The sequence below is a fragment of the Marmota flaviventris genome, chromosome 1 (genome assembly GCF_047511675.1).
Source record: "Marmota flaviventris isolate mMarFla1 chromosome 1, mMarFla1.hap1, whole genome shotgun sequence".
NCBI lineage: Eukaryota > Metazoa > Chordata > Mammalia > Rodentia > Sciuridae > Marmota > Marmota flaviventris.
Genome location: NC_092498.1, coordinates 84,985,695 through 85,012,683, shown reverse-complemented (window position 1 = coordinate 85,012,683; position 26,989 = coordinate 84,985,695).

Below are 26,989 nucleotides of genomic sequence, written 5' to 3'. Positions count from 1 at the left end.
GAGTAGTTCGCTGATAATTATATGGCTTCTCAGATTTCCTCTATTCAGTCTCCATGCAAACTTCCTAGTCTTGTGTAATTTTTAGCTATGACTTTTTAATGATTTTTCTCTTCATCTGTAGATGGTGGCCATTGTTTCCAGAATTTAGTTTTTTTTTTTTTAATCAACACAACTGTTACCTCAAATTTAGCATTCCATTTCAGGGAGTTCTCGACCATCAAAGCCAGTCCCTCAGGCTCTTAAGCCTCAGTGGATCTAAATTAAGAACTCACACCTTAAGGAAATTTTTTTTTTCATATTTCAAGTTGTGTTTGGTTCTGCTATTCCGAAGCTAAAATAAAATCTAAGCACCTACCAGGTTGGGCCAGGGCCTCTCTTCGTGGCAAAGGCCCGCTTTGGAAACCTCCCGCAGTAAGCTTCTCACCCCCAATAAATTAAATGCGGCCACAGTGTGGTCCATTACCCTGGAGTGTGAGGTGACGGCGCCTGTCAAAGGTGGCCGGCCCAGTATGGAGCCTTAAATATTCCTACAGATAATAAATATCTGCGCAAGGAACCGATGTAAATAATAGGTTCCTATTCGCTTAGAAATCTCTGTACTACAGCATAGAATAAACGCATTGCAGACTCGATGAATGTCCCCAAGTTTCCACAAAGGGGATAGGAAATAAGGTCTTGAAAGTTATCCCCCCCCCCTCCCCCGGGCCTGCGGAGACGGGTGCAGGGCTTGCCGCACTGTGGGCTACAGAGGGTCCTCATGTATCTCAGCGGGGCCTCCAGGAATGTAAATACCACGGGTTTAGACAGGCGAGGGCAGTGGTTATTAGCAAGTCATTTTAATTTAGAAGCTGTGGAGAATATTTGCTTTCACTTGGACACGTAGGCCTGGATTGATAAGAGAGGAAACTATGCTCCTGTTACCATCTCCCTGTGGGTTGTGGGTTTAGGGTCGCTAAATATTGGGTTCGGTTCTCCTAGCTTCTCTTCAGAGCGTAACCGAATAGGCTAAACCAGCCTTGCACCGCAGGGCTGCATGCGCTCTTCCCGGAACTGATACAGTTAAGAAATGAAGTTAAAATCCGATGTGGCTCAAGCGGTAGCGTGCTTGCCTGGCATGCGTGCGGCCCGGGTTCGATCCTCAGCACCACATACAAAACAAAGATGTTGTATCCGCCGATAACTAAAAAATAAATTAAAAAAAATAAAATCCGTGGAGCCAACTGCAGGGGGGTCTGATATCTGGGGCAGATATGATTACTTTATCAATGATGAAGGAGGTCCCTCGGATCAATCCTAATTGTCTTCTTTCAATGTATCCTTAAATTTCATTTTATTTGTGCCTGATCTTATGCCTTTGTGCAACACTAGTCTTCCTGTACTTTTTCTTCTTTTCTTTTTTTCTACTTAATTTCTCTCTTGAGGTCTTCTGTGTTCTCTATATCAATGGCATAATTTTATTTTGGGAAGGGGATTACTTTTCCCTTCTAGGGGACAATAATTTAATTCCCAATTTATCATACCTTGGAATTTAACCCTGTTATAACTCGTTGATCATAAAATATTTAAAGGCTTAAAATTACTTGATCATTGATCAAATCAGAAAGATTTTGTTTTTCAAAGTGGAAGCACGGTCCTTGTGTATATTATAGACAGATTAAGTCTATATCTTTTCCGTGGGCAAAAGAACATTTACATGTGTTAATCTAAGTAATTATTCATCTAGTGTAAGGAATTCTGCCAGGCTTTATCTTTTTCATATATATTTCTTTGTGTCTAATACCCAGGGAAATTAACAACATCCTCTCCCCAATCTTCCAGTGTAGTGCAGGTGTCGTGCCTAGAGGGACCTGAGGTCCAACAACAGATGTCTTTCTTTATATTTCTTCTTTGCTCCCTTCTTTTATATTTCTTCCTCAACAGTCTCTCTCAGTTATTTATTTCAACCTGGTGGGCCCACGCTACAAATTCCTTGTAAACCAAAGCGGGGTGTAGTGGGTTCTGAGTCGCGCCCAGGGAGCGATCTGTCGCGCAGCTCTGGGGAGTGCTGAGGTTCCCTCATTACTGGAAATCTCAAGTCAATGGCCCTCTGGAAAAAAAGAATCTGGGAAACCTAAGTATACTTTTAGGTGCAGTCATCTAATCGTCCCTGATAGCTATAATCACTGTCCCAGAGTTTTGATAATTTTTGTTTTATTTCAAAGTTTTATTGTTTATTTATTATTGCTAGTGGGAACGTGGGCACTTACGATGAAGACCCTCCTGCCTGAATCCCCAGCCAATTCACTCCCTGGTCTCCTCCAAAATAAAACGGCTTTCATCTAGGGAGGGTCAACCTGGATTCAGGAGACCTTTCCCGTAATCTATCAGTCAATTTCAATGCACTTGGTCCACGCCCCGGGGTTTCCTCGCAGAAAAGCCAGTAGAAAGGCCACGACTTCACTTTTACCACCACACCGCTACAGCCCTAAAGGGGGTTCTCTCGGGACTGGAGGCGGACCTTTTTCGGGTCCCGGGCCCGCCCCTACCCTCCTCTCGGAGCGCCTGGCCTAGCCCAGTCTCTTCCTTGCAGTCCGGTGCTGAGTGCCAGGCCCTGACCAAGTCAAGATCAGAGGCCTCAGGGGCCGCCTTGGTTTAAAGGGGGGATTCTGCAACCGGAAGTCATTCAACAAAACTTAGGCAGGCCTTTTAAATCTTTACTGCTCGGTAGAGCTTTGCAAATCTCTAAACACACTGTAACCTTCTTCAAACAGCACACCAGACACACTTGAAGGCCTTCTTTTCTTTTTATTTTAGGGTCAGGCAGAATGGAAACAGCATATGCACCCGGTTTCTTCCACGTGCAGGCCTGCACCCTTTGCAACATATTTCCCAGATTCCAACTTCTTGCTGTCCGCAGATTTTCGCGCATCCATGGGCCCACCGGCCCGCGGGCCTTCCCTTCCGCAGAAGGTACAGACAGCGTGTGTGAAGAATCACCCCGAGTCCCTAGGGCCGGCGGCGTGGAGAAAACCCTCTGGAACTCAGCACGACGGGCGGAGGCGGGACGAGTGATTAATGACCATTATCAACTTTTTAGGAAGCAGAAATTAACCCGAGGGGAATTAGGACCGAGCTTTGAAGTTCACGGTTTTGTTTTCCTTCAACTCAGTCCGTGATCAAACGGTTCTTGATTTCTTCTACCTGACTCCTCCTCTTCAGTATCTCCCCACCCCATCCCGATGCCGCAGTTATCTTGCATTACTTTTCTTAATTCCAAATTAAAAATATGTGGATACCAGCGACTTAGGGTTTTTTTTTTTTTAATCTGGGGATTGAACCAAGAGGTGCCTTACCATTGAGGCATATCCCCAGTTTTTAAAAAACATTTTGAGACAGGGTCTCGCTAAATTGCTTATGCTGGCCTCGAACTTGTGATTCCCCTGCCTCAAGCCTCTTGAATTGCTGGGATTACAGGCATGCACCACTGCGCGCAGCGCAAATAAGCTCTTGACTGTGACCTAAGAACAGAGGCAACATATTCCTAACATCCTTGTTTGCTTGTAATCGTGTTTTATGTTTGAAAGTGTAATTTAGGTTTGGAGATGAAGTGGGGTAGCAAATTTGCATTCGTACTTTCCTTTGGCGCTTTCCTACTTTCAGTCCAATATCCCACTTATTCCGCCCTGCAAGATTCGCCCTCTCCAGCAGAGCAGGATTGAGGTGGGCAGCAGCTCTGTGAATGAACGCTAACCTTTCAGTGTATCCTCCAGGTACTGAGGGTTTGTTAATTTTCCCTCTAGTTAGTCCGAAAATTTAAATCCAAACACGAAAGTCCTCCTGGGCCACTCCTACATTCTTACCTTGGTTCCTTTATTTCCATACCCCAGACGGCTCCCCCTCCCCAACTGCAGTCCTCCCAGGGGCATCTGTCTCCTGCGGTTCTTTCCCGCAGGCGCCTGCTGAAAAGGCAATTTCCTTGGGGGTGTGGTTGGGGCCGAGAGAAAAACAGAAACCCGGATTGTTTGGGGGCCTGAAATCATCCAAGTTTTATTGCATCCGCTACAAAGTCAACTAACTCTTAATGAGTATCCAAGCGGAAAAAGGCCGAGGTTTACTCCATGTTAAGGCGGGGGGTGGAGAGTGATGGGAGTCTGCGTATTTCTTTCTCTAGCAACCCTAAGTTGCAATATCTTCTCGGGCTGCTATTCCTAGAGCCAAGAATACAGACATGAAAGTCAGAAGGCATCAGGTTTCAAGCTCCCTGAGTGATCGAAGATCATTCGGCCACGAGGACCTTCGAAGTTGGCCCTGTCTACAGCTTGTAATGAAAAGGATAATCTGTCTTGTAATAAAAACCAGTACCCATACAAACAAATCCAGCATCCAACTGCCTTCCACCTCGCACTGCTTTTCCCTTATTTGGGCCAGTGACAAATATTGCCATCCAGTTACACCCCCCGCCCCCCAAAAAAGAGGAAGCAGTAGATCTTCCTTTTAATAACTTCCCAAAGTGTTACAAATAATAAAAGGGATGCATAAATCATCGCGGGGGCGTCTGAATGCGGACCACGGAAGGATTTACTCTCCTCAAGCCTCGGCTTCCAACTGCTCTCTCATTGGCTGCTTCCCGGTGGCCCGCCCCCGAATCTTCCCTCTTATTGGTCCGTCGAACGGGATGACGTACGGAAAAGGCGTGGGGTCGGTGGGGGCTGGTGACCACCAGCGCGCATGCGCCATATGTTGTGCTTTTGTGATTGACAAGGGGAGGTGTGGCGCGAGCTAGTGAGAACGGGTGAAAGAGAATGTATTTTATGTGGTGGTGGTGGGGTGATGGCGGTGAGAGCTCGCATTGAGGTTGCTTCTGCCAGATGAGTGAGGTGCAGTCCTCTATGCAAGCATTTTCCTGCTGAGTCAGAAGGCTGGTGGTGCAGACCGCTTTCTTACCCGCTACTGAGAGGGTCTCCAGCAGTAGGCTAATTGGGGAGGGAGTAAAGAGAAGTAGAAGGCGTGCGTTACTGTTCCTGTATAGGGAGCCTGTACTTTATACCCTGAGGAAGGGATTTAATTTTAGTGCTGTGTTGTTTATGCAGTCTTTGTAAAGCACAAACTAAATCCGCTTTGTTATCACAACCCTGTTTTCCTATGCAACACACACTTCTCTTCCACCTCTGAGCACCACCCTAGTCCTGTGCGATTCCCCGTAGTAGTCTCAGGTACACATCTATTTTAGTGACTTGTAAAAACGCAGACCAGGGACGAAAACACCCGGAATATTGTAATAATCCTAACTGGAAGGGGTGGTGGTGGGAAGACAAAAAAAAAAAAAAAAAAAAAAAAAAAAAGGAAAAAGAAGAAAATTGGAAAGAAGAAAAAAAAAGAGAAAAAGAAAAAAGTTAAAAAATATATATGCAAAGATAAATAAAACTCCGAGGGAAAAATCTTTTTGCTATTGCGTGAAAAGTTAGAGGATAATTTCCTAATCCGGTTAATACCGTAGAAGCAACTCCAGTTTATGTCAATGCTTGTTAACGCCTAGTACAAAATTCTTCAGAGCCGAGGGCTGGCTAAGTGGAGAGTTGCAACGTTGTTTCATTACCCTGTTGCATCCAAATTCTGGTTTCGGGGGCGATTTGGAAACAAGCAGGAAGAGTGGAGGGAATTGTACTTGCACGTATTTTAGAAAGATAATAAACATTTCACAGCTCTCCAGATATTTTAAATTGCAGTAACCCTAGAAGAATTTTGTAGCGGGTAAATCAAAGCTTCGGTCTTACGAATTCTGAAATATAAAATTGGCAATTACTTCTTCACAGGCCCTGATATTTTCTTCTTTTTCATTTTATGTGAGTGTGTAAGATGAGAAATGTATAAACAAGTATTTTTGTGAGTGCACGGTAAATAAATAAAAAGAGCAGAGTGATGGAAGTATTCGATTGTTAAAGGCAAAATAATGTTCTTTTCAATTCCTCTCTCGGTTTTTTTTTCTTATAAAGCAGAACTTTAGGCTTGCCTAAATATTGAAAACATTTCTATACCATCACATAATTTATTTAGAAGCCACATGTTTACTTTTGGTTTCCCAGTGATCATTTGTGTTGTGAATTTATTAGCACTTTTATTCTGTTTGCATTTTATTATTCTTTTGACTACTTATCAATATTTTAAGCAGAATACATTACATAAAATTAGTAAGCAAGGCTGATGGTTTCTTGTATTTGTTTAATTGAATGTGTTTTATTTGATAAAAATACACTTAAATTGATTTTAATACTATGAGCAAAATAATAATTTTCTTTCGCTTTGCTAGAAAAAAAGTGATTTTTAATTCTTCTCCGTCCGATTCTTTCTCTTCCAGCTGCCACAGCCGACTGATAGGCTCCTGGCTGTAGAAGGACTAGTATGCAAATTTAGGATGATTGACATTTCTAGTAGAAACCAATCATGCTAGAGTAGGTTGCTGATTGGTTGACAGCCATTTGACGTAAAATTGACGTTTTAAAGACCTAACATCCAATCAAAACAATTCATGCAAATAATGGAAGGAGTCATATTACCAGAAGCCAAATAGACTTGCGTACGCCCCCACGTGCTCGGTGGTGGACATTGCAGAGACGTCTGAAAAGTCTGAATAAATTGTAAAAAAGTTCAACTCTATATCTCGCATTAGCCTTTCTTACATTTCTTTGTCACCGAAACATAAATTACAATTAAAAACTCTAAAGTTATGCTGTGCACATGAATGATGGTTCATCAAAATTCTGTGTACTTCCAGGACATAGGACTTCCTATTTCCCGCCAACACAGGGAATCTGTCTTCAAATGAATCTTCGCTAATGAAGGCTATTTTCCTCCTTGGTTTCAAAAGGACTAGATTTACAGAGGTTTTCCCCAAGAGAAAATCACTCTAGGCACAGATGGTTAGTAAATTTAGCTTCTTCAGAGAAGTTCCACATGGCACCGCCAGATGGCATAAGGATCTCTACCTCTTCATTTCCCACCTCCCACTCATTACCCTGCAAGTAATTTAGAAAAATTGAAAATCAAACACTTTTATATTTTATAACAAAGTGAAGTAAAAACATACTTGTATTATAAGAAGCTACATATTACAAAAATAGCTTTGTTGGTTGTTGTTTTAATGTGAAATTTCCTCTTGAGATTTTGCCCAGGAAAGTTTGCGAGTAAAATACTCATCCAGTGAAAGTGTTTGGAAAAAAATTTCCTTAAAGCAAACGTAAGGGTAAAATGAGGCTGAGTTTCTGAGGCAGTCATTTGCAGGGCCTGTAGGCTACTTAGGAATTAAAATGAAATTGAAGGGGAAGCTTAATTTCCCATACAGCGTTCTTCCTGGGGATCCAGCCTGGCCAAGCCCTAAAGCAGAGGTTGTTGCGTCGCTGTTTTCTTCGGATGAAGTTATTGAAGTAGCATGCGTTGTTTTAGAGGTTTATTTTGAGATCCCGATTACAGAGAGGCAAGACTTCTATGCACAAGTCACTTTAGTAGTACCTTTTTATTTTTAAATCAACTCCAGTGGGGGACTTAGGGACCAAACTTTGGGATACTATTGATCTCATCTCCCTTTCTTTTTATGAGTATATTCGTTTTTTTGTATAGTCATATGAAGAAGAGAGTGTTGTTTTTTTTTTGGACCCTTCTTTGAGGCTAGACTAAGGGGTAATTATATTTGCAGAGGGGAGAAGAAAGAAAAAAAGTATTCAATTGAAGTGACAAGTTTTACATATACTTTTTACAGATTGGCGGCTGTCTTCCTTGGAAATTTCATGTTTCTTTATTCATTTATACAAGCAAAATAATTGTACACTCACTTTTGATCACTTTACCTTATAATTATGAGTTTCATAAGCCCAGCTTTTAAAAATGGATCTTAAGTGGGTATATTTATTGCTTTTAAAAGCCTTTCAAGAATATAATATTTAAGCCCTCATCTTACAAAAAGGAAAGATGATTCACTGGGTTCGTTGCTTTGTGCTCTGTTGACTTTTGTTTAGCCAGAAACTAATAATTAGGGTGCCGACCAACTCATGCTTCTCCCTGATGTCCTAACCGTGATTGACTTTTTTAGACTGGCATGGTATCCCTAGTGTTTGTAGAGCAAGAATGTGCACATATTCACCAGTTCCCCGTTTCTAGTGATCAACTTCACAAGCTGTGGGAATACTCAACCTGCCTTCTCACTTACCAAGAAAATAAAATAACATTATTTTTTAGTTTAGAATTACCAAATCGGAGTTCTTAGTTCAAGTTGAAGCTATGTGTTTCTTATTTTGTTTCACTATCTGCACGTTTTCTTCCCGCCTCCCGAAGCAAAATATGCTCAGAGAACATCCACATAGAAGCTAAAAGTAAAGCAAGAATTTAGGGAGTTTATTTCCTTTAGGTAGGACAAAGGGTGATGAAGAAAGGCCGGGAACTCAGGGAACTTTTTTTTTTTTTTTAAGAAAACGTAAAGTTTCTAAGCACAATCGCTCTCTTTTAATGTTTGCTTTCTGCGCTGCAGAAAAGGGAGCAAAACGTGTTTAAACAGATGGAGATGGGGCCTGGGGGGCCTCTCTCTTCAGGTTTACACGAGAAGCTAGCAGCTGCCTTCCCTAATCTTTGCGTATGAATTTCTTTTGCATCTTCCGGATGAAGGTCCCCTAAGATGTGCATTCCGCGCCCTAGGGCGGTGGATGGGGTGCTGGGGAGCTGGGCAGCGGGCGTGCAGGACAGCTCTCCCCGGGGAGGGACGCGGCAGCCTCCAGCTCTCTGGAGAACTTAGCCCGCGGTGAAGGAGCAGTAGAAGGCGGGAAGCTCCGTGGCGGTCCTGCGGGAGAGCGTGGCCTGGCCCTGAGACCCAGTGGGCGCGGGATGTGGAGGCTCGACGCCCCCGCTGCTCTCCCCCGGCCGGGCCTCTTCCGGCCAGAGCCCTGGGAGTGGGTTTCCCCAGCCCAAGTGATTTCGCAAGAGTCCGGCCGGCGCGGCTGTAAATCAGCCTGCCCTCTCCGGAGCCGGGTGGGGGCGCGGGGGACGCAGGGGGCGCGGGGCCCGGCCGCGGCCACCCCCGGCCGGGTGCTGCAGCTGGATCAGCCGCACCCGGCGAGGCGAAGGGGGTTAAACACCGTGAATCCATCAATCAAGCCCACCGCCTCCCTCCCGAAGCACAGAGCGCCGCCCGCGGGGCCTGCTTTGTGTCTCGCCCGCCTGTCCGGGGCCTGGGAAGTCGGGTCGGGCTGCTGTGGGGTCCCGGGGGGCGCGGCGCGTTCCCACGACAGGCCGAGGTGGCCAGGAGACCGTGCCACCCGGCTCCACGCTGGAGCCGGGGGTTGAGGCCGTGGCATTCGCTCCCTCTTTTGATCACTTCATTGCCTCTTCCAACAGCAGAAGGCCAACGCTTCAATCTTTTCCGGCAGCGTTGACCCCCCAAAACTCTATCATCCCAGGAAAGGGTGCGAGATTAGTCATAAGTAACCAGATTTCCTGGGCAGGTCACACCGTCTCTCCGGGCCTTAGTTTGTAAAAAGAAGGGCTTGCATTATTTGCCCAACTATCATGTTCTTTTGTTTGGAGAAGCCTGAACCCGTTTTGCTTGGAAGAGTTTCTCGAAATTCCCTTTCCTTCTACGTTATCTATGTTCCTTCAATCTTCTCCCTCCCCACCCCGCTATAAGCTCCAGCGCTCCAGCTGGTGGCCAACAGTCCCCCAGGCCAGGACGCCCCAACCCACCTCCGGAGGTGTTGGTTTTGGAGAAGCCACCAGGGGGCGATACAGCCCAAGGAGAGAGCAGCAAGGCTCCACAAAGCCTTTCTAAACTTTTTCAAACTAGGCGTTGATTCCTTCTTCTAGTTTATGTGTGATTCATAAATGGCGCAGAGTGATTCCTTTCACGAGTCCCATTTGATCCTCAGCGTTGAGGTACATGGATGCAGTCCGGCGTACATGAGGAAGAAAAAAAGCACAAAAGCACTAATGAAGAGCAAGGTGACACATGCCCAAGACCCAGTGGTGGTGAACTGGAGCAAATGTACAAAATGTTAACTTCAAATGCAAAACTTTGCCTCTGAGGCTATGCACACTTAATGAGCTTCCAGACGGTGGGAGAAAGCAGAAGATGCAAAAGACAAAATGTATTGAAATAGTGGAAGGCACACTAGTGTATCCTAGTTTTGTAATTTATGGGTTCACTTTGGAATAGAGAATGCAGAGGGGGGAGGAGAGGGGAAAGGAGGGAGGGGGGAAGAGGAGGGAGAGGGAGGGAGGGAGGGGGAGAGAGAGAGAGAGGAGGAAAAAAGATCCTTAGAGAGTAGCATGGTAGGGGAGGAGGTGGAGAAGGTTAGAAAACCAAATTTCTCAGTCATTGAGCAGCAAACCTGGTTCACCCTGGGAAGTTTCTGCATGTGTATAAAAGAGAAGAGCCTCATCCCTGCCCCTGTCTCTGAGGGCAGCATCAGATTGGTCTTTCATTTGTTTCCTGTGTATGTTTTACAGTGCGGATTAGCAGGGCCCCAGAGGAAATGGGGCCTTGTTCACTGCAAACAGCCAAAGGATCTTCAAGAGAAAATGTGTTAGGCTGAAATATCATCTTTTCCCACATGTGCAAGACTCTTGGATTGTGTTTGCTTTCAAAATCCATAAATGTTTTTATTAAACTATATCTTTCTTGTGGCCCCTGCATACATAAAGTACTCGCAGAGTATGTAAACGCTTCCATTTCGGTCCTCCTTTAGGAAAACTTTGTAACTCTGCAATAAATATTTGCTCTGGGGTGAACCTTGGCAAGCAATAGCTGAACTCCAAAATCTGGTTTCACTGTATGTGTTTGTGTGCACGTGTGCATGTCCTAACAGTATCTATACAGTACTGGAAAATTTGTAAGAGAGCTTGGTATTTTTACTTCTTTGCCTCAGGCAGGGATGTAAAATGACTGTAATTACCCAGGTGACATTTTAAAATAACCAAATTCTCCTTAGAATTTGATTCTTCCTTGTGTGTGACCAGCCTCCCTCCAAATCATGTCAATTAAATAGTTTGACATCACTCTTTATAACACCCTTTAAAGTAGCAGTGATTTGGGTGGGGTATATTTTAAAGTACTAAAGTGTAGGTTTTTGCTTTCTAAATTCTACCTTTATACTAAAGATACAAAATAATCAAACACATGATGATATTTACTTTTTTAATGGTTATGATTTCATTTCCTTTAATGTTTTAATTTGTAAACCATGCCAAAAAGATTTTCAGAGAGAAAAATGCAGACAGCTCAGTAGAATGATACACAGAGTCAGGATTTTGGATTCTCATCCCTAAAGAAAAACTTGAATTAAGTTTCTCCTCTGTGATGAAACAAACTTAATTTTTATGAGGACATTTTGATTAACTCTGCTGAGGTTGAGCAAAGAGAACTGTGTGGAAGATTATTAAAGTATGAAAACTGTTAGAACAGGTCTGTGTATTGCTCATCTTTGAGGGAATAATTAGGAATTATAAACTCTGGTTAGCCTCATGAAACTTGTCATAGTAGTTGCAGAGTCAGTGGCTTCTCTGGTCTTTTTAAAAACCACCCTCAACCCCCACTGCATTGCAAAAATATGTCCATAGCTCTCATGTTGATTATAAGAATTTTATTTATTCTGATGGCTACTGCAGAGAGAGAAGGTAGCTCTGAGCAGGAAGAAAAAGGAAGCCCTGCACAGGTTTGCTGTTGGGTGGCCTGGCAACCAAAAATGGAGTAGACTTTGGCTAGAGAGCCAAATATGTGTCTTTCAACCTCCTATGAAAACTTTGTCCCTGAAAAACATGGTGCGGACCTGAGTCATTTTTTGGAGCATCTGCCTCTCAGAGTTTAGTTGGCATTTCTGGCAGGTATAATCAATCCCTCCTTTTGCATTCTCTCTGCCCTTCTCAAGAGAAGTACTGCTCCTTGCACCAGGGGTACTTTGAGAGGCAGCCTATAGACACATAGAGGAAGCCCCTTTGGTGTGGCCTTTTGGGAGCTGAAACTATTTGAGCTGTCCCAGATGGGGACTGTGTCCTTTGAATGAAATGTTACACAGATGTGAGAGCAAATCCATGAGAACAGAGGCAGATGTTGGGGAGTTAGAGAATTCTGAGATATGTGGGGCCTGTCAGTCTGAAGAAAGGCAAGATGACCTTTAGTGCAGGCCTTGAATTGGCCTCGATGCATCCATGTTTGGAAAGAACTGCAATTATCTGACCACTGAAAATATAACATGGAACGGGGATAGGAGAATGCATTTGATTAGGGGCTCATAGATATGGCCTGGGCAAGAAGTCTCTGTGGATTTGGATATTCTATTTTTCTCAAGGATGGAAGAAGAATAATTAAATCAACATTCTGAGATTTTATTTTTCCTAGAGCTCATCAGTTCAATAGAAATGTAGTACCTGCTACATAGGTTATTTTACATTTTCTATAGGCCACATTTTTAAAAAAGTAAAAAGAAATAGATGAAGTTATTTTAACATTTTAAAATTTAATGCAGTAGTTCTAAAATATCACTTTCATGTGTAACCAATAAAATTATTAATGAGATATTTTACAATCTCTTTTCTTCCTTATCTCTAATATCTGGTGTATATTTTTTATTCTCAGAACATCCCAGTTTGGACTAGCCATATTGCAAATGCTCAGCAGCCACAGTGGTCACTTGCTGCCATACTGGGTAACAGAATTCTAGATACTACCAGTCTAAATAGTCTGGGTATATGTACAAAGCTGATTACAGATTACCCCATACATTCCCACTAAGGTCAACAGAAATTTTAGGTATTAGAGGACAGACTGAGGAAAACATATTATAAAACAAATATATTTTTAGCAGTACCATTTTAACTCTGAAAAGGACAGTCCTGGGCCACATGCCATGGGCAAAGGAAAATCTGGTGTTTAAAAGAAGTGGGTGCTGATGGCTTTTAGATTTTAGCCAATTTCACAGTATGTGTTTACAATGATAGAAAAAAAAATCTGTACTTGTTATAGAACACTTAAGATAAAGCTTAGAAAATAATAAAAATTACCTCTAATCCCATCACCTACAGATAATTACCAAAGTGTTGGGTATTGCTGTTCTATGTGCAGGTCACTTTTCATAATTGTGATTATACTGCAAATGCCCTTGTATATCTTGCTTTATTCACTCAATATTATATCACAAACATATCTATGTGGCTGATAATTATTCCTAAGAATAATTTTTAATATCTGGATGGTATTCCATACAGGGATGAGCAAGAGCTTGCAGAAGTTTGGTGAGTTTGTTAGGGTAGGAGTGACCACAAGCTCATTAAATGGTGCACAAGACCAAACAATATCTTATGGAAAAGTCATCTTACAGTGTGGCCAACCTTATCCCTTACATTGGGGTTGTCCTTCTGTTCCTGTTGTCTCCCTGGCAAATAGAACCCCTTCTACAACTATGCTTGCTTTTTAGAGAAGGTTTTTGAGAAGAGAAATCTCCCTTCTCCCCAAGCAGTCACCCACCCAATCAAAGCAGATGTTTAGTTACCACGGTAACACATTTAGATTGTGACTTATGGGTTAAAGTAAAATTTTCTAAAGATATTTTTTTTTTTTGAGAGAGAGAGAGAGAGAGAGGGGGAGAGAGAATATATGAATCTTTTTTGTAGATGGACACAACACAATGCCTTTATTTTTATGTGGTTCTGAGAATCGAACCTGGGTCCCACCCGTGCAAGGCGAGCGCTCTACCGCTGAGCCACAATCCCAGCCCCAAAAAGAGATTTTTGAATTGAAAAATAAAAAAGAACGTTGCAAAGGATCTCATGTAGCATTTTATTTGTCTTGTTAAATCCATGGAACCTAAGATGTCACAGCACACTCTAGATACAGGTACTGGGCCACCCTTGGTTAAATCATAGTTGGATTTATTTTTGCTTCCCCTTTTGGCCCTCATTCCCACCATTTGTCATTTTCACAGGCTTCAATGACATAAATCTTGTGGAATGTTGGCTATGCACATAGCATGAAGGATTCAGACTCTCCCATTTCAGGTTGATTGGCCAATGTAAGCAACTGAGGGTGGCAGAGACTGGGGACAGATACTATAGAAGAGTCGGGGCAGAGGGACTCTGGAAAGAGCAGGTGATGAATGAAGATGACAGGGTGAAGGCAGAGGGTAACTGCAATTGACTCATGATCTCTGGGTAGCAATGGAGCCCATTGGACGCTGCACAACTTGAATGGAATTGTTCCCCCCCCCAGCCCCAGGCCTGTGATTTCCCCTCTTTATAGAGTCCCGATTCACCACTGTGTCTGGACCACGTACAATTCTTACCCAGGAATCCAGAAGGAAAGAGAGAGAGGGTGTTCAGGCCTCTTCTCTTACCCAAGTTGGCCTCCCAAACCCCCTGCTTCATCAGCCTGGTGGGAGAAGGGGCTCTTTGACAACCTTCTTTGTGGCCTGACCCTTTCTGTCACAAAAGAGCCTTTTTTCCCCTCGCTTATTGAAGAATTTGAAGGCACACAAGTGTTGGAGGGATTTTTATTGGGTTGGTCACTGTGAATACAAGCTTCCTTCAAATGGGTAGCTCTTCTCTTTCCCAATCCTGTAGCATTTACACTTTTTTTTTTTTCTCTCCATCTCTCTTTGGCCCAAGCAAATCAGGGCAGGGAGTTTGAAGGGTATTTTGTTTCTGACGTGGCAGTCTGTAACATAGTAGACCTTTTAACATTGCACTGACAGACACTCTCAGGTCTAATATAATTGATGTATTCATAGGAGCTTAAGCAACGTAGCTTTCCAAGAGGGAGAAAAACTTGTCTTTTCACCTAAGCACTGACCGATTTGTGGTTTGGATGCTTACACGAGATATTAAACAGACTCGATGGAAAAGGTTGGTTCGCCTCGAGTTTGACTTTCCCTCATCTTGTAATTTTTGGCCTCGAGTCAAATTTTTGTCCATTCCCCTGCACTCCTTGGGTGGAGGCCAGCACCATGGGCTTGCTCTCTCCATGGTGTTGACAGAGTGTTTTTCAGCTGTACCAAAGGCCACAGATTTTATGTCAGACTTCAAGATACACATCTTGATAAACATGTCTGCCTCTGGCGATTGGCAGCATTCTTTCTGGAAAAGAAAACAAAAATTGTTTTATATAAATAAGGCAAGTGGCATGAATAGCATAGAATAACACGGTTTGAAGGTGTGCCTGAACCCTGGGCTTTTTTTTGAGGCATGTTTTGCTCTTTAGCTCGATTTATTTTTGAATTCCCTTTGTACCCCACTACCCTCGGATTGCTCTCATCAGTCATATGCATCTGGTTCTGTAACAAATAAACAAATCAACAACCGATGAGTTTGGAAAGTTGGATAATGATAAATAATTCCAGGATGGTAGTTTGAAAAAAAGTCTTTATCTCTACATAAATATTTTATTTTTGTGCTAGATGAAATGGTGGGTTACTGTGAATCCCTTTCATTCACTGGAGTTTACAGAAAACTCTGAGATGTGGCTGCTCTCTGATATTTTTAATTTGAATTTACTTCTACTTTTTCCCCTTGGCCAAGTATCAGGTCACTACATTTGGGTAAAGAATCAGCACGTGGGTATGACACAGAATGAGGCTCTGTGTTCTCTGGAAAAGCCATCATTTCAGGGCTGCAGCTATCAGTTTCCTACAATCAGAGACTGGGTAACTTCTGGGTCATTTCTTAAAATGGGAGGAGGGGGTCTTGGTTTGCCACCTGAACTTCAAAGTCCATTGTTGAGAGAGAAAAAGCAGTGACACAGTGTGACAGCACCCTCTTTCTCTCCTTCTCCTCTTTCTTCATGTTGAGGATTGAACCTAAGGCTTTGAGCGTGCCAGGCAAGTGCTCTACCACTGAGTTTCCTCCCCAGCCTCTTATTGCCCCTTTTCTAAAGCTGATGTGCCATTCAGCAGACTCCCTGGAAGCCTGAAGGGACACTGACTTCTTTGGGTTGACTCCCCTTTGGAAGACTGATGAGATGCTGATGGCGTCTTCAGTAAACCTGAGTGATTTGGATGGCTTAGGGCCAGTGGAGGAGTCTCTGCAGCATGGGTTGCTGCCTGTATCAGTGCCACCTCACCTGGATGCAGGCTGCAAAAAGGCTGTGGGGACTCTGGGCTGCTGCTTTCCAGATTCTTCAGTGGCATTCAACATCAGCCACCCCTCCCCCAGGCCCTTCTGCAAAGCCCAGTGCCAGACCTCTGATGTCACTCTGGGCCTATGATTAAACACCAGCTGGAGATCAGCTCAGTGACAGGGAAAGTCATCAGTAATGGGTCTGAGAGGGGTTTCAAGGCCCATGGTAATATGTTATTCATTACCAATGTCAGTTGAGGAACAATGTCTGTTGGTTGGTATGACACCTCCCCAAGGTCAATGCAGAAGCTCATGGCTACTGGCATGCAGGTTTCATTTGATGAGAGTGTGTGGGGTGTAAACACATGTTAGTATCTCATCAGGTAGGAGAGCTGGGCAGAGATGATGCAGTTTATCAGTCTTTAGCAACTTCAGAAAGCTACACCAAAAAACCAAAACGACTGCTCCGTGACATGGTGAGCATACATACATCACACAAACACATGTACATGTGTGTGTGCATAGATGCATACATATGTGTATTGCTTTTTGATATTTTAGAATGACTCCGAACTTAGAACATCTTGAAGATTTTTGTATGCACTATCCTATTTGTAGAGGACAGGAATGCATGCATAGTGGTCCTTGAGTGGTCTCAACTAGGTCCAGAAACCTCTATAATTGTAGGTGAAATTTTACATGGGTGGCTATGTTACTCAACCTCTCCAAACTTTTTTAGTCATTTGTAAATAGGCAAAATGATACCTGCCATTTTGGGATAATATAAGGATTAAATGAGAAAAATACATATAAAGCAATTAACACAATGTTTGTCCTGAAGTTCTCTGTCAGTATTTGATATTATTATTATAATTGTTGTTGTTATTATGATGTGCTTATATGGATTTTAAGTGAATGTAAGAACCATAAGTTAATTTTTAAAAACCAGATTGTGCAAAAAACTTTGAACCAAACAAGATAAGAAGCACTGTCTTTGATAGGCCTGTTGGGGAATAAATTTTTTTTACAGTCGAACTCACTCTGTTGGAAAAGGAAGATGAATACATGTGATTTGTGAGGCTGACCAGTCTGGGGGAATTCTTAGAGTCCCCAGGAAGCAGGAAGACCCTGCCAAGGTTTTATGTCACTGCTGTTTTTCTTCCACCTTCTATTAGTTAAAGAAGTTTTTTTCTTCTTTCTCCTTTTTTTATTTTTCCCCGAACAAAGTCTATAGCTCATAGTCATCTCTTCTGTTCATAAACAGAACCTGTTTTCCTACATCTTGAATTCTTGGGTGATTTGGCTATTATTATTATTATAATAATGCCTTTTTATCATTTAGTTTCATTTCATAATTATAAGATTAAAATTTCAACTGTAAACTGCAGCTTTTCATGTGACCATCAGTAAATGTTGCTATTTCCATTTGATTGGTTTGCAGACTGAGCTGGAGGAGGGTAATTTTTTTTTTATAGGCCATACTAAGTCAGAAGTAGTTTCTCTCCATTCAGGTTATACCAAACCCAGTGACCAAGTACAACATCGCAAAGGAGCTTCTTGCAGTCCAGCAGCCTCAGGAATCTATTTGCCACAAACTCTCCTTTCATAAATCTTCAGACCCTATAGATATGGCTACATGTGACCTTCTCATGATCTGCACGATTTTTCACATAGAAACAAAAACCAATAACTGCGAAAGCTACAGAATACCAAACTACACATAGTCCAAGTAGACAGACCCTTCATCTAAAAATTAAATTAACTGCTGGGGGAAGTTAAATGGTATAATTTTATGTCTGGAAATGGCCCTCCTTTCTTATATTTAAAATATACCTTAGGACATTAATACCTCACCACAAAGCCAGTGTTAAATGGGAAACATTCCCCTGGCTGGTTGTTCTGTCCATTTTTTTGGGGGGTCCCTATGGAATAGTGTTACTCACTGATCTCAGGGAAAGTGTCAGTGCTCAGGAGCAAACTTCCTCAAGGTGAGTCTTGCTGGAGTTTGGACTCCTGCATCATTATCTATTCTCATCTGGAGCTGCATGCCAGCTTTCCATCCTATGGAATTGGCAGGAATTCTCTGAGAAGAATATTCTAGGGGTTGAGAAACTGACCCGGTGTGCCGGAGGCCTCTGCTGGAGCTGCCAAGAAGGAGACAGAGGAATCCTTGTTTAGACAAGTCACTTTGGCTCCTCTTGTATCTTCTAGCTCATTCGAGAGCCCAGTGCTGTTCTCCATGTATGAGGCAATTGTGTACCAACAAGAGGAGGATTCAAAATCTTTTTCCAAATGGCTCTCTGTTTTTCTATTTGTGTTAAGAGTTTCTCTCTGGAATTTAGTTCATCAAATCCTCCTTTTCTCTACTGGTCTCATGAACCTCATAAAAGAGTATGACATCGATTTTTTTTAAAGCATTCTTTTTTATTTTTTAACCTTTATTTTATTTATTTATTTTTATGGGGTGCTGAGGATTGAACCCAGTGGCTCATGCATGCAAGGCAAGAGCTCTACCACTGAGCCACAACCCCAGACCCCCTGACATTGATTTTTGTTTGAATCATTCTTGTTATAAAAGAATGAAGAGCTTTTGGGTTCTTAACTGGAGGCGTTAAGGAGGCGTCCCCTAACTGGAGGGGACGCCCCAAGCACTAGTATCAGCAGTTTTCTTCATTCATGAGTCTCTACATCATTTGCTGCACAGTCCTGTGCACTGTGGAGACTTCGGATGGATGGGATCTGAATCCCACTCTCACAGTGGGATGAGGTGGAGGGGCTGGGGCATGCCTCAATGTAGAGAGGTGGGGAGGGCAGGACAGTTTCTATGGAAGGTCACGGGACAGGAGAGAGACTGCTACTAGCTTTCACATAGGGCAGGGCTCCTTAGGGGAGGTGGCATTAATTCACTAGGCACACAGTGTAGGCAAATCCAGAAAAGGTAATATTAGTGGTGTGGGATTTTGATTCATTTTCCTTGAAAGAATATCTGTAGGTGCATATAATTTTTAAGTGGAAATTAGAGGATGATCAGAGCAGACTTTACTTTCAACTTCCAAATCTAGATTCTTTTATACAAGGCCTGGGGTAATCTCACAGTGAGAAAGTGTAAAAGTTAAAAATGCAAAGCAGAAGAGCCAGTCCACAAGGGCCTGAGGATGGAGGGGGCCAGGGCTGTATTCTCTTCTACACTGGAGTACTCATCAGGTTATTGTGTCAGATGAATACAGTCTCTGGAGTTGGAAAACATGACCAAGGTTTCAAAGCCCTCCATCTCCAAATGGCTGTCACGTGGTCTGTACCTGTTTACAGAAGGCGTCCCAGTGGAATCAGGCAATCACGCTTTCCTGGAATGTCAGAAGGCTGCATTTCCTGGCGCCGTAAACAGACCCGGCCACCCCTCTACTCTGCAGACTGCAGACGAGAGATGGTAACAACCTTTGTCTTTGGGGCAGGAATAATTAATGGGTCGAGTGTAGGTTTGTGGCTTTCGAGCAGCTAGGGTGAAACTGCTTGTCCATTTCAGCTTTCCTATAAACTACTAGGCTACTTACTTCCTGAGTCAATGGTGATCCTGCAATGCTAACAAAAGACTCCCATTGATCATTGCCCCCGAGTAATTGCTGCCAGTGTGAGGCTGTCCTTCATAACTTGTTGACATCTCTTGACAATTTAAATATGGCCCATGCTAAAGGCCTGAAGCCATCATAACACAGGGTGAGGAATGAAAAGGCACACATGAACTTTTCTAGCAAACTCAAGTAAAGGGTGCATAAGAGCATGTCCAGCGATGACATTTTAATTGTGCATTAGGAGACTTTTCAGTGAAGCCTCCAGGCTCTGCTTGTGCAGAGAGGTTGCTGGTAAGCTAAATCCCCACAGTCCCCAGAACACTTTGTAAATAAGAAATCAGGAGGCAGTGAGGCTTTGGAAGCACACGGACATGCCCTTAGATTTTAAAACAAAGTTGTGTTAGGAACCAACAGGAGGAAAGGTCTTGAAACAGAAATGGGGTGAGGTGAAAGGTGGCAGCTGCGTCTGAAAAGCCACTTCACAAGTCATCTGCACTCTGTTCAGCAAACTGTGACCAGGGCTCAGCAAACTGTGACCATGGCCCAAATCCAACTCCATACCTGCTGTTTAAATAAATTTCACTGATATGCAGCCATTCCAATTTTCTTCATTCATTATGTACTGTTGATGACTGCTTTCTCTACATGGAGTTGAGTCGTTTTGATAGAGACTGCATTGCTTACAAGGTTGAAGATATCTTCTATCTGTTGGGCAGAAGATATCCATATTTTCTGTTTTCTACCTTGATGGAAAAAGTTTGCTGATCACTACTCTAGAATAATGTATGAGGACCAATTACAACTGTCATATTAAGGGACCAAATTGAGCTTTTAGTGGGAGATTTCGTAATCTTAAAGAAGTCGTGCAAGTTAGTGTGGGCTTTGAAGCCTAGAATGCTGGGCTTAAGAGAAATGGTGGTAAAACTTTGAATTATTATGAAAACTTCAACACCCTTCTGCTTCATTCTCATTTTATTTCCCAAGATATGAGGGTTCACAGCTAACAGTTCCAGACTTTAGGGATCATGGGAAAACTGGTGAAGTTTTATTTCTGTTGGAACTCACATAGTCTAAACTGCTGTGTTTAAAATGGAAGTATAAAATTGGACATAAGTTTTTGATTGGCATTTGATTGAACATAAGCTTTTGATTGGTATTTGATTTAGATTGGACTATAAAAATCCCCAGTGCCACAGCCAAGCATGCTTGTTCTGGTATTCCATAGTTAAGTTCAAGTTTTCTGGACTGCTTAGATACAGAATTCTTTAAGGTGGGAAGAAATTAACCTTTAAAATATCAGATTACTATAATGATCAAAATTTTCATAGCTGTTTGGATGACAACTCTAAAATGTTCTATACTCTTTTGCTATAAATGGCCCTAGTTTAGGTCTGTTCCCAACATGGGTGGTGAATCGAGACCTGGCACTAGAGGTCACCTTCCTTGTTTTCTACCGCTTCTATTCTCAACTTTAAACTTTCACATACATGAAGATGTCCTTTGCCTTGGATGGAAAAACCAGTAGGTTTTTATGTTGAGAAAGATTCTGAGCACACATTCAGGAGTGATAGAAAAGAGCTTCAACCAACGTAGGTGCCCTTCAATAGAAGAGTGGATAAAGAAAATGTGGTATATCTATATATATCTATACATACACAGTGGAATATCACTCAGTCATAAAGAATAATGAAATTATGGCATTTGCAGGTAAATGGATAGAACTGGAGACTATCATTGCTAGGTGAAGTAAGCCAATCCCCAAAAACCAAAAGCCAAATTTTCTCTCTGATATATGGATGCTAACACACAATAGGGTCAGGGGAGAATAGAAGTTCATTGGATAGAGACAGGGGAATGAAGGGAAGGGATGTGGGATGGGAATAGGAATGACAGTATAATGAATCAGACATAACTTTCCCATGTTCATATATGAATACACGACCAGTGTAAGTCCACATCATGTGCAACCACAAGAATGGGAAGTTATACTCATGTATGTATGTCAAAATACTTTCTATTTCATGTATAACTGAAAAGAACAAATTAAAAAATTAACAAAGAATGCATTAACGTAAATGTGGCATATATGAAAAAAAATTTAAAAAAGAGCTCCAAGATCAATAAGTCTGTGATACTTCAGAAGGGGAAGCAGTGGCTGCTCATTCTGCGTAATTGATGCCCTTGCTGGATGCTCTGAGAGCTACAGAACTGCAGGGTGGCCGTCTGCTTCTTTGTTTTCAGCTCCCTTCTCTGCTGTCAGTGCCTCTGAGACTCAATGTTCCAGCCACTGGGTCTTATCTTATTTTGTTACCTCTGGTTACTTCATTGCTCTACTTTTATTTCTTTCTATATTTATTCATTTCTCTTGGCTCCTCTTACTGTGGAAAGTTCTCTTGAGAAGTCCATAATTTTTGGATGCTTCTAGTGCATAAGGGTGCTTCTTTCTGCTGTCCAGGGCCAGTGTACATTGGATTGTGATCTGGACAAAGGGGATGACTGGAGGCTTAATCCAGAGTGCATCCACTTCTTTCATGTAAATCAGTCTTCATTCTACTTTGAGGAAAGGGGTTTCTCTTTTCATCCTTTTCTCTCTCTTTTATCCATTACTTATAAATTTCTATTTTATTCAATGGATTTTAATATATTTATTCTGATGTTCAAATAGCCCCAAATTTTGCCAGTGGGAACCCTTTGACTTCAGTTCTTATGCTTTCAGACATATCATTGTAATTTTTGTGAGAACTTTGTTACACAATATACTGGTCCACTCTCATCTTTACTTTCCCAGCCCTAGCCTTGGAGTCAGCCATATCTCCAAGGAGTGCTGGCTCCTTTAGTTGGGAATGGTACTTAGAAACCAAAACTGGGGTGCTGAGTGTGCTTAGCTAGAGTGTAATTGCTCTTAGAATAAAAAAAAAAATTAGGCTAGGTGTGATCCTGCATGCCTGTAATCCCAGCTATTCATGACATTGAAGTGGATGATTGCAAGTCGGAGACCAGCCTCAGAAAAAAAAAAAAAATCAGAAAAAATTTAATGACATCAATGTGTTTAGGTTGGTGCACTTCGAACTCCAATTTAACCCCATAATCTTTTGTTTTCCCATTCCATTTTTGTATTTCTTTTTTTTTATGGTTAGAACCTTGGCCCCCAACAACATTAACTCACTTACTGTATCAGAACTATAACATTTACACACTTATCTATGTTCCCAGGCTTGTTTTAATTGTAGCTTCACAATGATATATATGAAGTTCTCACCATCCGTTCTTTTGTCAAAGTTTCCCCTTAGTTGTGTGAGTTTCAACCTCTAGTAGCTTCCAGAAGAATGGCAGGTGATTTGTTATTCTTCAAGCTGAGAGCCTCTCTTATATTACCCCTTGCTTTTAGATCTGTAAGTCTGCTTTGGCTTGATTGGGGCTCTGCTGGGCTCCACATTTCTTGTCATCCCAGGACCTACGCTGAAGAAACAGCCTCTTTTGGGACACTCTTTTCATGGTAGAGGGTTGGAACAGAAGTTGGCACAAACTCTTCAAACACATTTAAAGCTTTCTGCTTGGATGTGGTGTATTTGTATTTGCTCACAGACCCTTGGCCAGGGCAAATCACCTGGCCATCCTTCCCAATGGGGCCTGGATGTATCCCCCTCCTGTATGAAAGCATAGCAAAGGCGAGGGGAGGCTAGGACTTTTTCAGGAAAGGGAAATGCTGAAATGCTCAAGTGCAAAGTAAATCTTCAAGTGGGAGATTTTATTTAGTAGAATTTCCCAGATTAATAGACCACAGAACACTTTCTTGAGGTATGTTCTTTTAGGACCCGTGTTCCCCGGAGACCACTTTGGGAAATGCTGCTCTGGTCCAACTTAAGGTGTTAGAGCTGACCTCAGAAAAGACATTCCTTTGAAAATCTGGGTACATGAGCTTACTCAGTTCTGACACTCATGTTTCAGCAAGTGAGAACCAGACCTTTAAACCTTCCCACATCAGTGAGTCCAGCGCCCTTTTATTAGCTAACACTTTGTCATCCCTAAAGACCTGTGAAAATCAGATTTGGAAAATAATCCTTAAATTCACAGGCTTTCTGATCCTCTGGATCATCAGCAATCTCCTTAGGAATCATCCCTGACTCCAACCTTCTTCTTCTTCTTCTTTTTTTTTTAAATTTTCCTCTGTTGCTATTGAATTATCATTCACTGTGCATTTCTTCCAGTTACAAAATCAACACTCCCCATCTGGTTGTTTTTATGTCTCTTTCTGTATAATTATTGTCTTTGTTGGAATTGAATATGTGAATAATACGTTGTTTTTAATGATGATGAAAACTTGTTTACTGAGCGTGTGGTATATGCATGGCAGGGTACCTTCATTCTGCGGGCTTTGGCTATGTGGAAAACATAAAAACAAAAAAAAATTAGGAACACATTCTCTCTTTATAGAACAAGGTAAGTGACTCAGAACCTTGAAGTTATGTGAAATAGGTCATTGGGCTAAAAAGACGGGTGGAGACAAGGGCCCCTCATTTGAGCGCATACCTTGGGCAATTTGTTATTAGTCTTAATAGTCTTGTACTCTTCAGGATTCTCACCTGAAAAACAAGAGATTCCACGTGGAGTATAGAAGACATTCTACTACTCTAAAAATGAGAGAAGTGTTGCTGAAGGGCAGAAATGAGCCACCTGGTAGGGATTAAGTTGTGTTGATTTTTTTTAATCTCAAAGGTGTGATCTTTCAAGCCTTCTTGCTCTAATTTTTTAATTGTCAAATACATATAACATAAAATCAGCCATTTTAAACCATTTTAAAGTGTACAATGAGGTAGTTTGTAGTACATTCACAACGTCATACAATCAGCACTCTCAGTTCTAGAACTGAGTTTTCATCCCAAATTCTGTACACATCAATCAAAACTCAATCCTCCCCAGCTCCTATTCTATTTCCTTTCTCTGTGAATTTGCCTATTCTAGGTATCTCATATAAAGAGTATCACACAATATTTGTCCTTTTATGTCATGTTTATATCTCTTAGCATAATGTCTCATGGTTCAGCCATGCTCCCACACCTAAAAGGGTGGCAACATAATTTGTGCCTGTGTACTGTACTTAGATCAGAAATAAACTGAGTCTCAACCAGAAAGGTTCAACAAGTTATAATTTAGTAATATTAGTCTTGTCTTTTTCTCAAAATGTGATTTAAATTAGAGTTAAATAGATTTATGCAAAATTCCAGTGCCATATTAGTAAGATCCAAATAACTCAGAATGTCATTCTTTTTGTGACTGAATAATATTCCATTATCTGTTTATATCATGTTTTGTTGATCCATTCATCTGTCAATGAACACCTTTTGGCTTCTGTGAATGATGCTGCTATGAACATGGGTGTATGAGCCACTCCGGGTTTGGAAGGCCCCCCGTCCAACTCTGCAGTATTCAAGTCTGACCTTCAGTTGGGAGGAGGTACAGCATCTCGAGAGTAAAATGGGGAATGGGCAAATGGTTAAAGTTCTGGTTTGAAATTTGAGTGGTTGAGTTTTTTCCGGATTCCTTAGGGCCGACTTTCCCTGCTAGAACTACCTTGGTGTGTTGGGGGTTGGATGATGTGAGAGGCTTAAGTGGACAAGTCATAGAACCAGCAGCAGAATCCTGGCCCTTTCCATTTCAACGGGGCTGCTTACTGTGGTGGGACTGAACAACTGAGTGACAGCTGTTTAATATTCTAATTACATGAACTTTCTGTGTTATGGTTTTGCCATTTGATGTATTAGATTTCATAATGTGATTGAATTTGTAAGTTGGAACCATGTTTATTAATGGAGACTGACACAGTTTTACTATGGGTTTATGCTAAGCTGACTGCAGTGATGTGGGAAATCTATGATGGTATTTGGGGTTGGGGAGTAGGGCAGTTGGAGTCCACACGGACCTCAGTCTTTTCATTTCAATTTTCACAAACACTTTCTTGAAGTGAGATCCATGTTTTCACTCATTTGGGCTTATTGTGTGATGATGGATATGAGATGAGAGAAGACTGAGCCAAAATAGGGGCTTGCAGAAGTCAAAAGTCAAAAGAATTCCTGTTTTTAAAGAGATTGTCCAAGGGAGAACCACAGAAAAGCACTGAATTGTCTGATTTTATTCTTGTTTTCCCTTACAATGCCTTCCTTGCTGTGGATGTAAATACACACTCGTTAGTAAAAGTTTTAGGCTTACATTTTCTCTGGAGAATAACTAAGGTCTGCTCATTCCAAGCTGGGTAGCTGGGTCTAGAGACATTTTGCAGGGGTGTTATGGCCTAAAATGGTAGTAACCTCATTTTTGCCTCTGTGCTTAGCTTAGATCTAAACCAAAGGAAAGGGGTCTTACCCAGGAGGCTTTGACAAATTTTTATTTAGTGATGTTAGGATTATACTGGTCTCATAAGGTAGTTTAAATAGATTTATGCAAAACTCTAGGGCAATATTAGTAATGTACAAATAAATCAGAAAACTATAGTCATTTTCATTTTCTGGGAAATTATGGTTTTAAATTAGCAGAGAGGGTCTGTATGGTTAAAAATGATAAAGCAAGCAGATGGGTTCTATCCCAACTAGGTTTCAATTTTTTAATTATTATATATTAATTTAAAAAATTTATGAATGTAATTAATTATGGAGATACTCTTATAAAAATATAGAGCAGAAAAGAATTACGTATAATCCAACACCCTAAAGCAGCTACTATGGTATTTTGGCATAATTCTTTATAGTCTTTTCCTTTGGTATAACTATTTGGCTATTTTTCTTTACATATTTGTACATATAACTTCAGGACAGTTTGTATCTAGTTCTTTGTATTTACTATTGTGTTAAAACGCTTCCCATGTTTCTACATTGTTTTCATAGCCATCATTTAAGTGGTTTAATTGAATGCTATCATGTAATGTAGAGCATTCTGCTCACTTCCGGTTTTAAACTAAACGAGACCATTGCCATTTGCAGATTTATTATTCAAAATTTCAACTCTTCCCAGGCAATTTCAAAGGTCCATGGCATGGGGTAATTAGGAATTTTATGGAAGTATTTGGGAACTCTGAATCACAGGATTGGAGTCCAGGAGCTAGCCTGTTAGTCCATGAACCAGATAACCTAGCATTAGGTCTTGACCTAATTTGTTTATTCTCTATTTGTCCCATATGTGTAAGGAATAAACTCCTGATGAGAGATTTTCTAAGATTAGGTTTTCATACGAGGAATCAAGATGGCATTGGAGACCTAAACATGTGTTTGAAGAAAAGGTACAGAGAAATGAGACTTTCCTCTTAACAGTTTTGGATGGGACAGTGCTGCCCATGGAGGACTTGGTTGGTGGTGTTAATGGAAAGCTTG